Source organism: Canis lupus, chromosome 13 (assembly GCF_011100685.1).
Source record: "Canis lupus familiaris isolate Mischka breed German Shepherd chromosome 13, alternate assembly UU_Cfam_GSD_1.0, whole genome shotgun sequence".
NCBI lineage: Eukaryota > Metazoa > Chordata > Mammalia > Carnivora > Canidae > Canis > Canis lupus.
The window spans coordinates 50,000,779-50,013,152 of record NC_049234.1 but is presented as its reverse complement, the minus strand read 5'-3'; the positions used below and the strand labels follow the sequence as shown (position 1 = coordinate 50,013,152).

Below are 12,374 nucleotides of genomic sequence, written 5' to 3'. Positions count from 1 at the left end.
GAGTTGTTTTTTTTTTTTTTTTTAATGTATTGGCAAAATCTATGACTCTAATTGTGAAAGTAATACATATTCATTGTCAAAAATCTGGAAAACATAACAAAATACATTAAAAAGAAAACAGCCCATTGGAATCCCACCACCCAGAGGTAAGCGCGGTTAATACTGTGATATAGCTCTTTCCAGTCAATTTCTTTTTCATGAATATGCAGCAGTGTCCCTGATGAGACAGAATTTAAAATTTTTTGTTAGCAAGAAAATCTGCAAGTTAAAAGTTGCCAGCCACTTCCATGTCTAACAAGTCATCTTGGGACACATTTTTGTTCTGGAAACAATCACATGGGCAGTTTCTTTTAGTCTTGCAGATGTAAGGCAGAGGCACCCATCATAAGGCAACGATGGGTTTTTTTTGTCATGGAACATGTTTCTTGTCAAAGGCTGCCCATCTCACCCTGCTGGTACTAAAGCCAAATGTCACTGGAAAGTAAGTGAGCCGATCTGAGAGGGAGCCTAGAAGCTTCCTAAAAAAAAAAGAAATCAAGACCCCAACTACTTCTTGGCTTCACTAGTTTTCAGCATTTCTGATGAGTTCACTTAGTCTTATGCAGGAACCCAGATTACTGAACTGTTGGTGTTTTAGTTTAGGCATAACACATGGACCCAGACAGGAACCCTCTACTGCAGTGGCCCCAGGCACCATGCGTTTGAGGATATTATGTACGAGGGCACACTAAGAAACTGAAACAAAGAGATCCCAGGCCATTACTGGTACACAATGGTAAGAAGAAATCTCTTCCCAGCACACTGAGAACTATCCCCTGACCAGCTGTGATAGCACAGCCAGGGATGGCTCCAGGGAGTGGTAGCCAAGTCGGTAGACAACCCAACACACAATAGGCCAATAAGATTCTCCAGGGTTCTCTCCACAGGCACTTGTTCTTTAGTCTGAATAAAGTGGCACAGAGGAGCCTTAAGTACATCACAAGAAGGGTATCACTGAGAAAGAGAAGAAAACTTTCATGCTGAGTGAAATAGGGCCTCTACCCTGTGCACTGGAGACATGTGACCATATTTTATACCCCAAGCTGACAAAGCAGAAGATATACACCAAACAAAAATATAAACCTACATGATGTGTAACAAAAAGGGGATTAAACCTCATAATGTTTTTTTTTTTTCTCCACTTAACATTTTTTTTTCTCCAACTCTTATGCCATAAGAGTTGCATATGGCAACAAAGAGGGAGGTTTAGAACTGGCCTTTGCGTTGGGCTCTACCTCGGTGTTCTAAGCCCCTTAACCACTCCTCTACATATTCTGGCATTCTCTCCTTTGAGCCTTGAATAACACAGGTTTGAACTGTGTGGTTTTTTTCAATAAATATAGTCCAGCACTGTAGATGTGTTTTATCTTGCTTATAATTTTCGTAATAATATTTTCTTTTCTTTAGCTCACTTTTCATATACAGTATATAATACAGATACAAAATATGTGTTAACGGTTTATGTTATTAGCAGGGCTTCTGGTCAACTATAGGCTCTACAAATAGTTAAGTGTTGGGGTAACCAAAAGTGTTATGTGGATTTTCAGCTGCACAGGGAACCCCCATGTAGTTCAAGAGCCAACCATATACTGAGCATTTTCTGACATTACACTTATTTGGAAATGCACTATTAATAGGTAATAATAATAACTAAGACTTACTTATGTAGCACTTGTGTAGCACTTACTGTGTGAGGTAGTATTAGTAGCCTTATCTCTAGATAAGGAAACTGAGGCACAATGAGGTTGTATAACTTGTTAATGACATGGCTAGTACATGGAAAAACAAGCATTTGAACCCAATTTTGTATACATAGTATATATAATCACTTTTCCTATAAATAGTTCATTTTCCCTATTATAAATATATAGTGATAAACATCCTTATACATAAATCTTTAAAAGTCAATTAAAAATTTTAATCTAAATGTAGAACTTCACATTTGTTGAACTCCACCACTTAAAAAAAAAAAAAAAAAAACCCACAAGTTGTCTACCTGCCACCGTGTTGGTGCTACAATGTCATGGACTATATTCCTTCCGCTGTGCCTCTTATTCCCCTAACTTACTCATTCCAGAGCTGGAAGCCTATGTTTCCCATTCCCCTTCAGCCATTTTTCCCATCTCCCCACCCCTTCCCTCTGCCACCCAACAGTTTGTTCTCTGTGTTTATAGGTCTAATTCTGCTTTTTGTTTATTTGTTTATTCATTTGTTTTTTACATTCCAATATAAGTGAAATCATATAGTATTTGTCTTTCTCAGTCTAACTTATTTCACTTGGCCTAATACCTCTAGGTTCATCAGTGTCACAAATGGCAAAAACAAAAACAAGCCCTCATCCTTTTTATGGCTGTGTAGTATTCCTCTGTGTGTGTGTGTGTGTGTGTGTGTGTGTGTATTATATACACCACATCTTTGCTCATCATCTGTGGGTTGCTTCCATATCCTATTGTAAACAATGCTGCAATAAACATAGGGGTGCACAGATCTTTTCAAATTAGGGTTTTTGTTTTCTTTGAGTAAATCCCAGTAGTAGAATTATTGGATCATATAGTTTTTCAATTTTTTGAGGAACCTCCATACTGTCTTCCTCAGTGACTGCATCCATTTATAGTCCCACCAATAGTACACGAGGGTCCTTTTTTTTCTTCACATCCTTGTTATTTCACTAGTTATTTCTTTGAATTCCAGCACTTTTAATTTAGACCTGTGAGATTTTTCTGGAATCTTAATTCTGCAATTCAGATTTTCCACTCTCCCCTCCCCCCTCAACTTTTGTGTCATTCTGAGTTAACTGACCTGTTCTCCTCAAATTCACCTCTTTCGATTCTGCGGAGGTCTGAGGGAGGGAGGATGAGGTTGGAGTCTTCTTTCTGTCGCCAGAAACTCATCCATACTCCCTCCCCCTCCCTCCTCCCTCCCTCTCCTCCTTTCTTTCTCTTTCTTTCTTTCTTTCTTTCTTTCTTTCTTTCTTTCTTTCTTCTTTCTTTCTTAAATCTTTTTTTTAAGTAGCCCTTACTCCCAACATGGGACTCAAACAATCCTGCAATCAAAAATTGCATGCTCTACAGACTGAGCCAGCCCAGGCACTGACAGATACTTCATCTTAAACTTGACCCTGGACAAGACAAGTTCCCATGGCTTGGTTCCTGTCTCTCCCACCAGTTCATCTCACATTCAGGCTTCCACTTTGTCAACCATACCATGTTTCTGTGGCCTTGCATTCTGCTCCCCTTCCTGACACCCCCTGCCTTCCCTGGTGAACTCCCAACAGTCCTTCACATCTCAACTCAAGCTGAGGCCAGAGTGAGTTTTTTGTTATATAGTCACAGAATCATATTCTTTTCCTTCCAAGTGGGAAATTCATGCACTCATTCATGAAATTATCTGATTGATAGCTGTCTCCTTTATTCAATGAAAGATTCCATGACAGCAAGGGCTACACACCTGCTTTCACATCCTGGTACCCAGCGCTATACTTAGTCTGGAGTGATAGTCAATGAATATTTGCTGAATGAATGAATACAGCATCCTGTGGCAAAGCAATAGAACAACTGACCTTCTGTGTTCATAATAGCATGCCTGGATTCATCAGCTTTCTTCGAGTATGGTACTGTAATTAGTTATAATTTATGACCTACCCACATTCTCATCTTAGCCCCAGGATATTGCTAAAGAGTGTCAGATACAGCTGACATCAAGCCATACTGTGATTGACCACCCCTACTCTCTCCTCCCTCCAGACAACCTCTATACAGCCTCCAGTTGTCCTTCCTAAGGCAGCTCTGAATACACAACTTCCTGATTAAGAACCTTTTTGGGGGATGCCTGGGTGGCTCAGTGGTTGAGCAATGGCCTTTGGCTCAGGGCGTGATCCTGGAATCCCAGGATTGAGTCCCACATTGGGCTCCTTGTGGGGAGCCTGCTTCTCTCTCTACCTATGTCTCTGCCTCTCTGCCTATGTCTCTGCCTCTCTCTCTTTTGGGTCCACAATGTCCTCTGGATGATGTCCAAGCTCCTAATCATGACATTCAAGGTCCTTCACATTTTGGCAAAGGATCACCTGCCTTGTCCCTATTGTCTGCTGCCCCTCACACTGCCACCCACTCCCCACATAGTGCAATACCACAAGTCTTCCCACACACCACGTGCTTGCATATCTCTGAGCCTTTGCCCTCTGTCCCCAGAATGCAAACCTCTCTACTCTGACAAACCCCTACTCATCTTTTAGGTCAAAAGTCACTTCCCCTCTTAAGGTCTCCCTGTCTCCTTCCCACCCTCATCAAAGGCAGAACTAATGATTCCTTCTTAAATTCTTGTTGCATTTTGTCTACTTTAGTATTTTCAATCTATGTTACATTTAGATGTTTGTGTCCTCTGAAGGATTTTGAGCTCCTTGAGGGCAGGGACCATATCTCATCCACCACTCTCTCCCCGCAGAAACCACCTCTGTTCCCAACACAAAACAGGCACTCAGAGAATGTTCATGCTGCTACGTCTTGGGGTACTATCCCATTCCACAAGTCTTGTGGTACTTTCAAAACACATTCAACTTTTAGAGCCATTGCTGACCAACTCGCCTAAGAGCCACTGGTAGATGGGATGTGGAGGTTCTCAGCCACAGAAGTGGTAAGTGCGACCTGAGGGCCTTGAGTCTCTGCTTCCTCCACCATCACACCAGCCACTAACCTACCCAGCGCCTGTCAGTCCAGTGGGGGTACCTGCTTGATCCTGCTAGTCCTCTCTGCGGCCCATCTTTTCTTTCTTTGCTTTCCTGCTCTCTACTTCTTCATGAATTAGTGACAATTCCGGACTGGCTCAAGGTGAAGAAGCTACTGAGAGAATATAGAAAAACTGATATTCAGAAATCAAGGGCAGAGAAGACTGCTGGGTTTTTAAAAAATTGAAATGGAGACATTCTGGGGTTCTAACCCTCACCTCTTTCTTCCTCTTTCCGCTCAGCTAGCTGCCTCAGTTTGCCCATCTTTCACGCACCCCACCCCCTGCCAAATTTACATGACTTTTCAGCTCAGCTCTCCATATTAAACAAGACCGTTCCTTTCAGTGTTCCAGTCCCAAAAATCTTAAAAGAAGGCTCTGATCATCCCATTGCCACCCCAGTTTTGTAGCTTTGGATCCGGTGTCCTGTCCCAGTCCAACCAGCCAGGGCTAGCACAAAGGTTCAGATCATGTGGCCAGCTTCCCTCCACAGAGGGTGGAAAGAGAAGGGATGGTTAGATTCAGCGACTGTATCTTTAGTTAGGCACTAGACTAGGGCATTTTTCAATCTCAGACAAGCCTTGAAACAGAAGTACCAGCTGTTTGGAGGTCAAGTGTTGCTATATAGGAGACCAACACTGCCCCCCATCCTCAGTGTAATAGCCCAGAGACTGCTTTCTCAACATTGTTCCAAGCAGCCCCCATTAGTCTGGCAAAATGAATAAATGGGTCCGTAGCTCAACAGAGAGATTTTGACCGGAGATGAAAATGTAGTCATCATCAGGATTAATGAGCAATAAATGGTGGTAGTGGAGAAGGTGGTGGTGGGTCTCGGGTCTGTACATGTAAACAGGTCCTTGGGGAGGTTGAGCAAAGTGAGGAGGAGGCTGAAGTTGCAGGGACCAAGGACGTGGGAAGTTGGCAAAGGAAGAAAATTTCTGAAGGACAGAAAAGAACAGCCAAGAGCAATGGAGGTCTTAGAGCCAAGATCTGGCCAAGGTGGGATGGAGTTTGGAGGAAGGGAGAGGGTGTCAAACCTAAGGAGATCAAGTAAGACCAGGATGGGCTTCTCAAGAGGAGACGAACTCCTAACTCTGGGAAACAGACCAGGGGAGGTGGACGGGGAGGGGGGCGGGGGGGGGGGGTGACTGGGTGACGGGCACTGAGGGGGGCACTTGATGGGATGAGCACCGGGTGTTATGCTGTATGTTGGCAAATCGAACTCCAATAAAAAATAAATTTATAAATGAAAAGAGGAGACGAGGAGGTGGGAGGGGATTGAGTTAGCAAACCACGGGGGGGGGGGGGGGGGGGGGCGGGGCTGAGACAGGTGAACAGAGAGGAACTTAGTGTCACAGGGAATTTTTTTCCCCCAAGATGAAGTTTAGGTGAAGAGGTTTAAAAGCCAGAGAGGCCGCGAAAGGAGCGAGGCGGAGGCCGGTGGAACGGGACTCCTGAGTCTTGAGCTCCGAAGCCGCCTGAGAAGGGTCGGTGAGGCCTGAGGGCGAGGGGAGGCTCCCCACGCGCCGTCCCGGGCCCAAGGTCAGGCCTAGGACCTGCCCGCCGCCTCCGCCGCGGGGCTCCGCGCAGCGCGTGACGCTGGTGCCCTCTAGTGGCTCGAGTCGGCATCGCGGGGGCGCTCGGCACCGCCGGCGGGGAGGGGCGGGAGGACGCGCGGGTCTCAGGATACGGCTCCCGGCACGAAATGGGCGGGGGAGGAAACCATCTAGATGGGGACAGTCATCAGTTTCTCCGGGGGGGGCGATCTGGGCCAATTAGCCACAGCATCGGTCACGCCCGGACCCCGAGGCCGAAGCCCCAGGACGCCCGGGCCGCGGAGGCCACCTGCAGAGCAGAGCGTGCGGCGTCCGCGGAGGCGGGAGGCGGGAGGCGGAGGCGGGAGGCGGAGGCGGAGGCGGAGGGAGGGGCTCCGCGGGGAGAGGACGCGTCGGCTGCGCGATGCTGCCACCTGCCGGGCACGGCCGGAGCGCGCGGGCCTTGGCGGGCGGCTCTCAGGCTTTAGCAACAGTGAGACTCACCTGGCTCGCGGAACAGCTGGAACAGCTCGGGGGAAGCATTCAGGTGCTTGGTATTTTCCATCTTCAAAGAACAAAGAAAAATCCTCTACCTGGAACCAATATAACAACGTTCGTTAAGAGTCAGGAATTAAATTTTTTGAAAATAACAATGACAATGAAGAAGCTACTAGAAACAGAACCACTCCCCTGACCAAATAAATTCTCCAATGAAATGTACACAGCAGGGACCCCTGGGTGGCTCAGAGGTTGAGCGTGATCCTGGAGACCCAGGATGGAGTCCTGATCCGCCCCTTGCAGGGAGCCTGCTTCTCCCTCTGCCTGTGTCTCTGCCTCTCTCATGAATAAATAAGTGAATGAACGAAAGGAAAGAAGGGGAAGAAAGGAAGGAAGGAAGGAAGGAAGGAAGGAAGGAAGGAAGGAAGGAAGGAAGGAAGGAAGGAAGGAAGGAAGGAAGGAAGGAAGGAAGGAAGGAAGGAAGAAGGAAGGAGAGAAAAGAAATGTACACAACAAAGAGTAGATCAGTGACTGGGGTCTGGAATGGTGTGGGTGGCAGTCTCGGGGTCAAAGGTCATTCTCAGCCTTACAGATCTGTAGAGTACATGGAAAGAAGGTTTGGGGCTCAAGCCTGTTTGCTTTTGAGCTTGGTTCCTTCCTTTCTAACGTGGCGGTAATGATGGCCTCAAAGGAATGCCCTGAGGATCAGAAATGTTGATCCTTGGAAGGAGTGTGGCAAGTGTAAGCTGCACGTCGTCACAGATGCGATCAAGTGCAAACTCTTGTTCCCTATCAGAGGTGACTGAGCAAAATGCTGCCCATCCAGGAGTTGTTGGTGTGGAGGGGAGAAGCTAAGATTCTCCATTTCGTTTCCCCAGATCCTGGTTTTAATAAAACCTGTCTTTCCTAAATGGTCTTCCCAATACCATCACTGGGATGCTGTAAGGAAGAAATTAAATCACTTATATAAAAAGCTTACCTCTCCCTGAAGAGAGACTGACAAGGGTGTTTGCTTTTTGGAGTTGTATTTGTCAAGTCAAAACGTATGTCAGTCTTATTTTTGGCAGCTAAGCAGACTAAATGTTAGACATTTTTGCAGTGAGCATGATTTTTCCATGATTCTTAAGAGAATACTGAAGTTCACAGAGGTTAATTTTCCAAGACCACCAAGCAAGTAAGCAGTGGGTATAAAACTCACAATTGGAGAGAAAAATCAATAAACTTTGGATAAAGCCAGCCTTGAGCCTAGGCAATACACCAGCCCTGCCATAATGTCAATTCAGATCCAGTATGAGGACTTTCCTGCCTGATAAAAAGCACTTACTCTGCCTACTTATAAAGAAAATTAGACTTATAAAAATCATTAGAGAATGATTCTTCAGGTTTAAGACATTTTTGTTCCCCTTTTTGAAAAGCAAATTCTCCTGAGAATGATAATAACTTTAAGCTTTTTTTAGTCATTTATACCTACAGAAGAAAAAGTTTATTGTATTCTTCCCCAGAGAGAAGCTTGATGAAGAAATGGATGAAAAGCACATGGAGAGTCTGAATACTCACAGGAAATAAAAAGAAAAGGAACACAAAAAGGGAGGCAGGTTGCCCCAAATTGCCTATTTCACTATTTTACCTAGAATTTTGGCTGTGATGATAGGATGTGTTTTTGATGCCAAAACATCATATACTGAAGACAACAAAGTTAGAGGACTGACATTTCCTCATGTCAACACTGGAAAGCTACAGTAATCATGGTGTAAGTATCCTACTGTCACAAGGATTGACATAGAGATAAATAGTATAAAATTGAAAGTCAGAAATAAACCTTAACATCTACGGTCAATTGATTTTTGACCAGGATGCCAAGACAATTCAATGGAGGCAAAATAGTCTTTTCAATAAATGGTGCTGAGAAAACTGGGTATCCACACGTAAAAGAATGAAGTTGGACCTTTTAGTCACATTATATGCCAAAATTAACTCCATATGGATTATAGATTTAAACATCACACCCAAAACTATAAAACTCTTAGAAGAAAATATAGGAGTAAATCTCCATGAACTCAGGTTGGACAAAGACCTCTTAACTATGACATCAAAAGCACAAGCAACAAAAGTAAAAATAGAGAAGTTGGACTTAAATTTTAAAACTTGTACTTCAGGGACACCTGGGTGGCTCAGTCAGTTAGGTGTCTGACTCTTGATTTCAGCTCAGGTCATGATCTCATGGGTCATGGGATCACCCAGCATTGGGCTCCATGCTCAGTGGGGAGTCTGCTTGAGATTTTCTTTCTCCTCTCCCTCTCCCCCTCTCCCCATTCGCACACTCACTCTCTCGTTCTCTAAAATAAATAAATAAATCTTTAAAAAAAAAACAAAAACTTGTACTTCAAAGGACATTCCTAAAAAGTGAAAGGACATCCTACAGAATAGGAAAAAAATATTTGCAAATCAAATATTCTAATAAGGAAATTGTGTCTGGAATATATAAAGAACTCGTAGAAGTCAATGACAAAAAAGACAACCCAAGTTGAATGCGCAGAGATTTTAACTAGATGCTTCTCCAAAGAAGATAATACAAATGGCTCATAAGAACATCAAAAGATCCTCAGCGTCATTAGCCCTCAGGAAAATGCTAAATCAAAAACACAATAAGATACCTACCACTCCATACCTAGCCAGATGCCTGTGAAGAAGCCTCTAGATGATTCCAGCCCCGGGGCATTCACATGTTCCCACTGAGGGAACAGACAAGTCAACCCTGTGTGCACTGTCCAGATCTCTGACCCATGTGACCCACATACACAAAACGGCTGTTGTTTTATCCTCCTCGGTTTGGGGTAGCGTGTTATGCTCTCACAGATGACCAGAACATGGTTTAACTTGAGTGCTCAGACGCCTGTTCCTCTGTGAGCCTGCACAACATAGGACCAAGACACAAGAGAAGAATGTAGGGTTTTCCGATGAAAATTACCCACTGTATCAATAGAGATGGTTAATTGGCCTCTGCTATATGCTAGAGTGGTGCTGGATGCTTTCCAGACTTATCTCTGCTCTTCCCAGCAACTAACCCAGGGGTTCTATAAGCCCCATTGTACAGATGAGGAAGCTGTATCAGGCACATTTGAATGACTTGCCCAGGGTCACACAGATGCTAGACAGCCACGATTGACGTCCACACTGATGTAGTTTCCGCCGCGTGCAAAACCTATATGTTGCCCCCCACAGCATGGCACCCACCCACCCCACCATCGCAGCCGTCCACCAGGAATGCAAAACTGTTCTGAAACTGCAAGCAAGGAGTTGAGATACATAACGAATAGTGACTTTTTTTATTCCCCTGCCAAAACTACACGAAACACGCAGAACATCAAGAGGCAGAGGCGGTCAAGGTGTTTGTTTTAATAATTCAGCTTATCAAAAAATTATTAAATAATAAGAAGGAACTGAGGGGAGCTGAAAAACATATTTCATTTTTCCGGCCTCCCCTACCTGGAGTCAAGACTGGTAAAGGCATAGGGAGAGCCTTTTCTCACTTTGGGCCAGACTTAGTATCTCCACACCTGACTGGGTCATTTCTTACCCTGTGGACACAAAGTGGTGTCCAAATTGTGGGAGACGATTCCAGTGGCCTAGGAAAAAAGCCAGAATCTACAGTCACCCTGAGGATGTTAGAATAGACTTAGCCAATCAATCAATCAATCAATCAATCAAAAGAATAGACTTAGCCACTAGATATTTCCGTGTCAACATACCACATGCCACACGCTCAAGCAGTTGTACCATTATTCAAGTATGTAAATTGTTTGTTTAACATTAGACAGGGATCTCCAGAGAACCGCCAGGCTTTATGTATATAAAACCTTCTACCCTACCCCACTGCCCCACACTTGCATGCAGACTCTCTCATAAAATAAATAAATAAAAAAGAAAAAACATTACATAAATATTTGTTGAATGAATGAAGCATAACCCTAGGAGACTTCTTCATTGACATTAAGCTGCCAAGTCCCCCACAAACACTTGATTATGACCGCGCTTACCTGAGTATGAAATAGCACCCACGTTGAATGTCAAGGGTGCTATTTAAATGTCAAGGTCTAAAGGCAGCCGGCTGACTCAGCTGGAAGGGCATTGGAGTCTTGATCTCGGGGTCATGAGTTCGAGCCCCATGTTGGAGGTAGAGGTGACTTAAATAAAGAAAACTTTAAAAAAGAAAGAAAAAAGAAAAAAGAGATGTCAAGGTCCAAAGCAGATGACCTGCCCAGTCACCACCAGTAACAGTGATGTCGAATGAAGAAGTAGAAGCTAAGAATAGAGTAAAGGCATTTAGGGATGCCGGTGAACCTAGAGTAATCCAACAGAAATGCAACGTGAACCACGTGGGGTATGTTTAGTGTTCTAGTAGCAACAATCTTACAAATTAAGAAACAGCAGGTCAATTTAATTTCAATAACACACTTTATAAATTATGATTTTTAAATATAATTATTTTACCCATATCCAAAATATCATTTCAGCATATAATCCATAAAAAATCATCAGTGAAAATAAATAAATAAATAAATAAATAAATAAATAAATAAATAAATAAATAAAACTATCGGTAAGGTAGTTTGCCTTCTTCTTTCATACTAAGATTCTGAAATTCATGCTTACGGCTCATCTTCATGTGAACTGGCTCGTTTCCAGTCCTCGGTGGCCACAGGCGGCTCACTCCGGTGCTGTCTAGAGGCAGCAGCATGATGTCTGACCACTTGCAAGTCAGGATGAGTGGCATCCTCTGAAGCCCTGCTTGCTCAGTGAGGCTGACTTGACTCTCCATGGGATTCGATGTCCATGTCCCCGTGTCTTCCCTGATTTGAGAAAAGTCAGAACCAGGGTCACCATGTACCTGGAGTCCATGGAGACAAATGAGGCCAAGACTCAAGACCTGCTATTCACAACTGGTCAGACTTGGGGCACTCTCCGGGTGTCGGTATCCTCACAAACGAAATGTAGAATTGCTGAGAGAGTTCAGTTTGAGCACCTTAAACCCTGCACAGGAACTTCGAGATGCCAGCCTGAACCCCCTGAACATGGAACTACTTTGAACTCCTACTACTGGCTGCTTCTGCAGAATGGCTGAGGCTTCACTTTAAAAAAAGAAAGAAACTGGGGCACCTGGGTGGCTCAGTCGGTTAAATGACTGACTCTTGATTTCAGCTCAGGTCATGATCTCAGGGTCATGAGGTTGAGCCCCACACTGGGCTCCGCACTCAGCGCAGAGTCTGCTGGAAATTCTCTCTCTCCCTCTCCCCTTGCCCTCTCCCCTGCTTGCTCTCTCATGTGCTCTCGCTCTCTAAAAATAAAAATAACTAAAATCTTTTTTAAAAAAAGAAGGAAATTCTACAATATGTGACAACATGGGGCACCTGGGTGGCTCAGTGGCTGAGCGCCTGCCTTTGGCTCAGGCCGTGGTCCCAGGGATCGAATCCCATGTCAGGCTCCCTGCATGGAGCCTGCTTCTCCCTCCGCCTTTGTCTCAGCCTCTGTCTCTGTGTCTCTCACAAATAAATAAATAAAACCTTTTAAAACAAAATGTGACAA

The 12,374-nt window shown here is 44.3% G+C and overlaps 1 long non-coding RNA gene across 1 annotated transcript; it reads right to left on the bottom strand.

Annotated features, from left to right (window-relative positions):
• Window positions 1-6,797: 6,797 nt before the first annotated feature.
• On the bottom strand, window positions 6,798-11,650 carry LOC106559646. The gene is made up of 5 exons (XR_005368382.1): window positions 11,445-11,650; window positions 10,829-10,990; window positions 10,369-10,417; window positions 9,450-9,700; window positions 6,798-6,886 (listed from the first exon to the last, which is right to left on the bottom strand). It is a non-coding gene; the product is annotated as an uncharacterized LOC106559646 (long non-coding RNA).
• Between the last annotated feature and the right edge of the window lie 724 nt (window positions 11,651-12,374).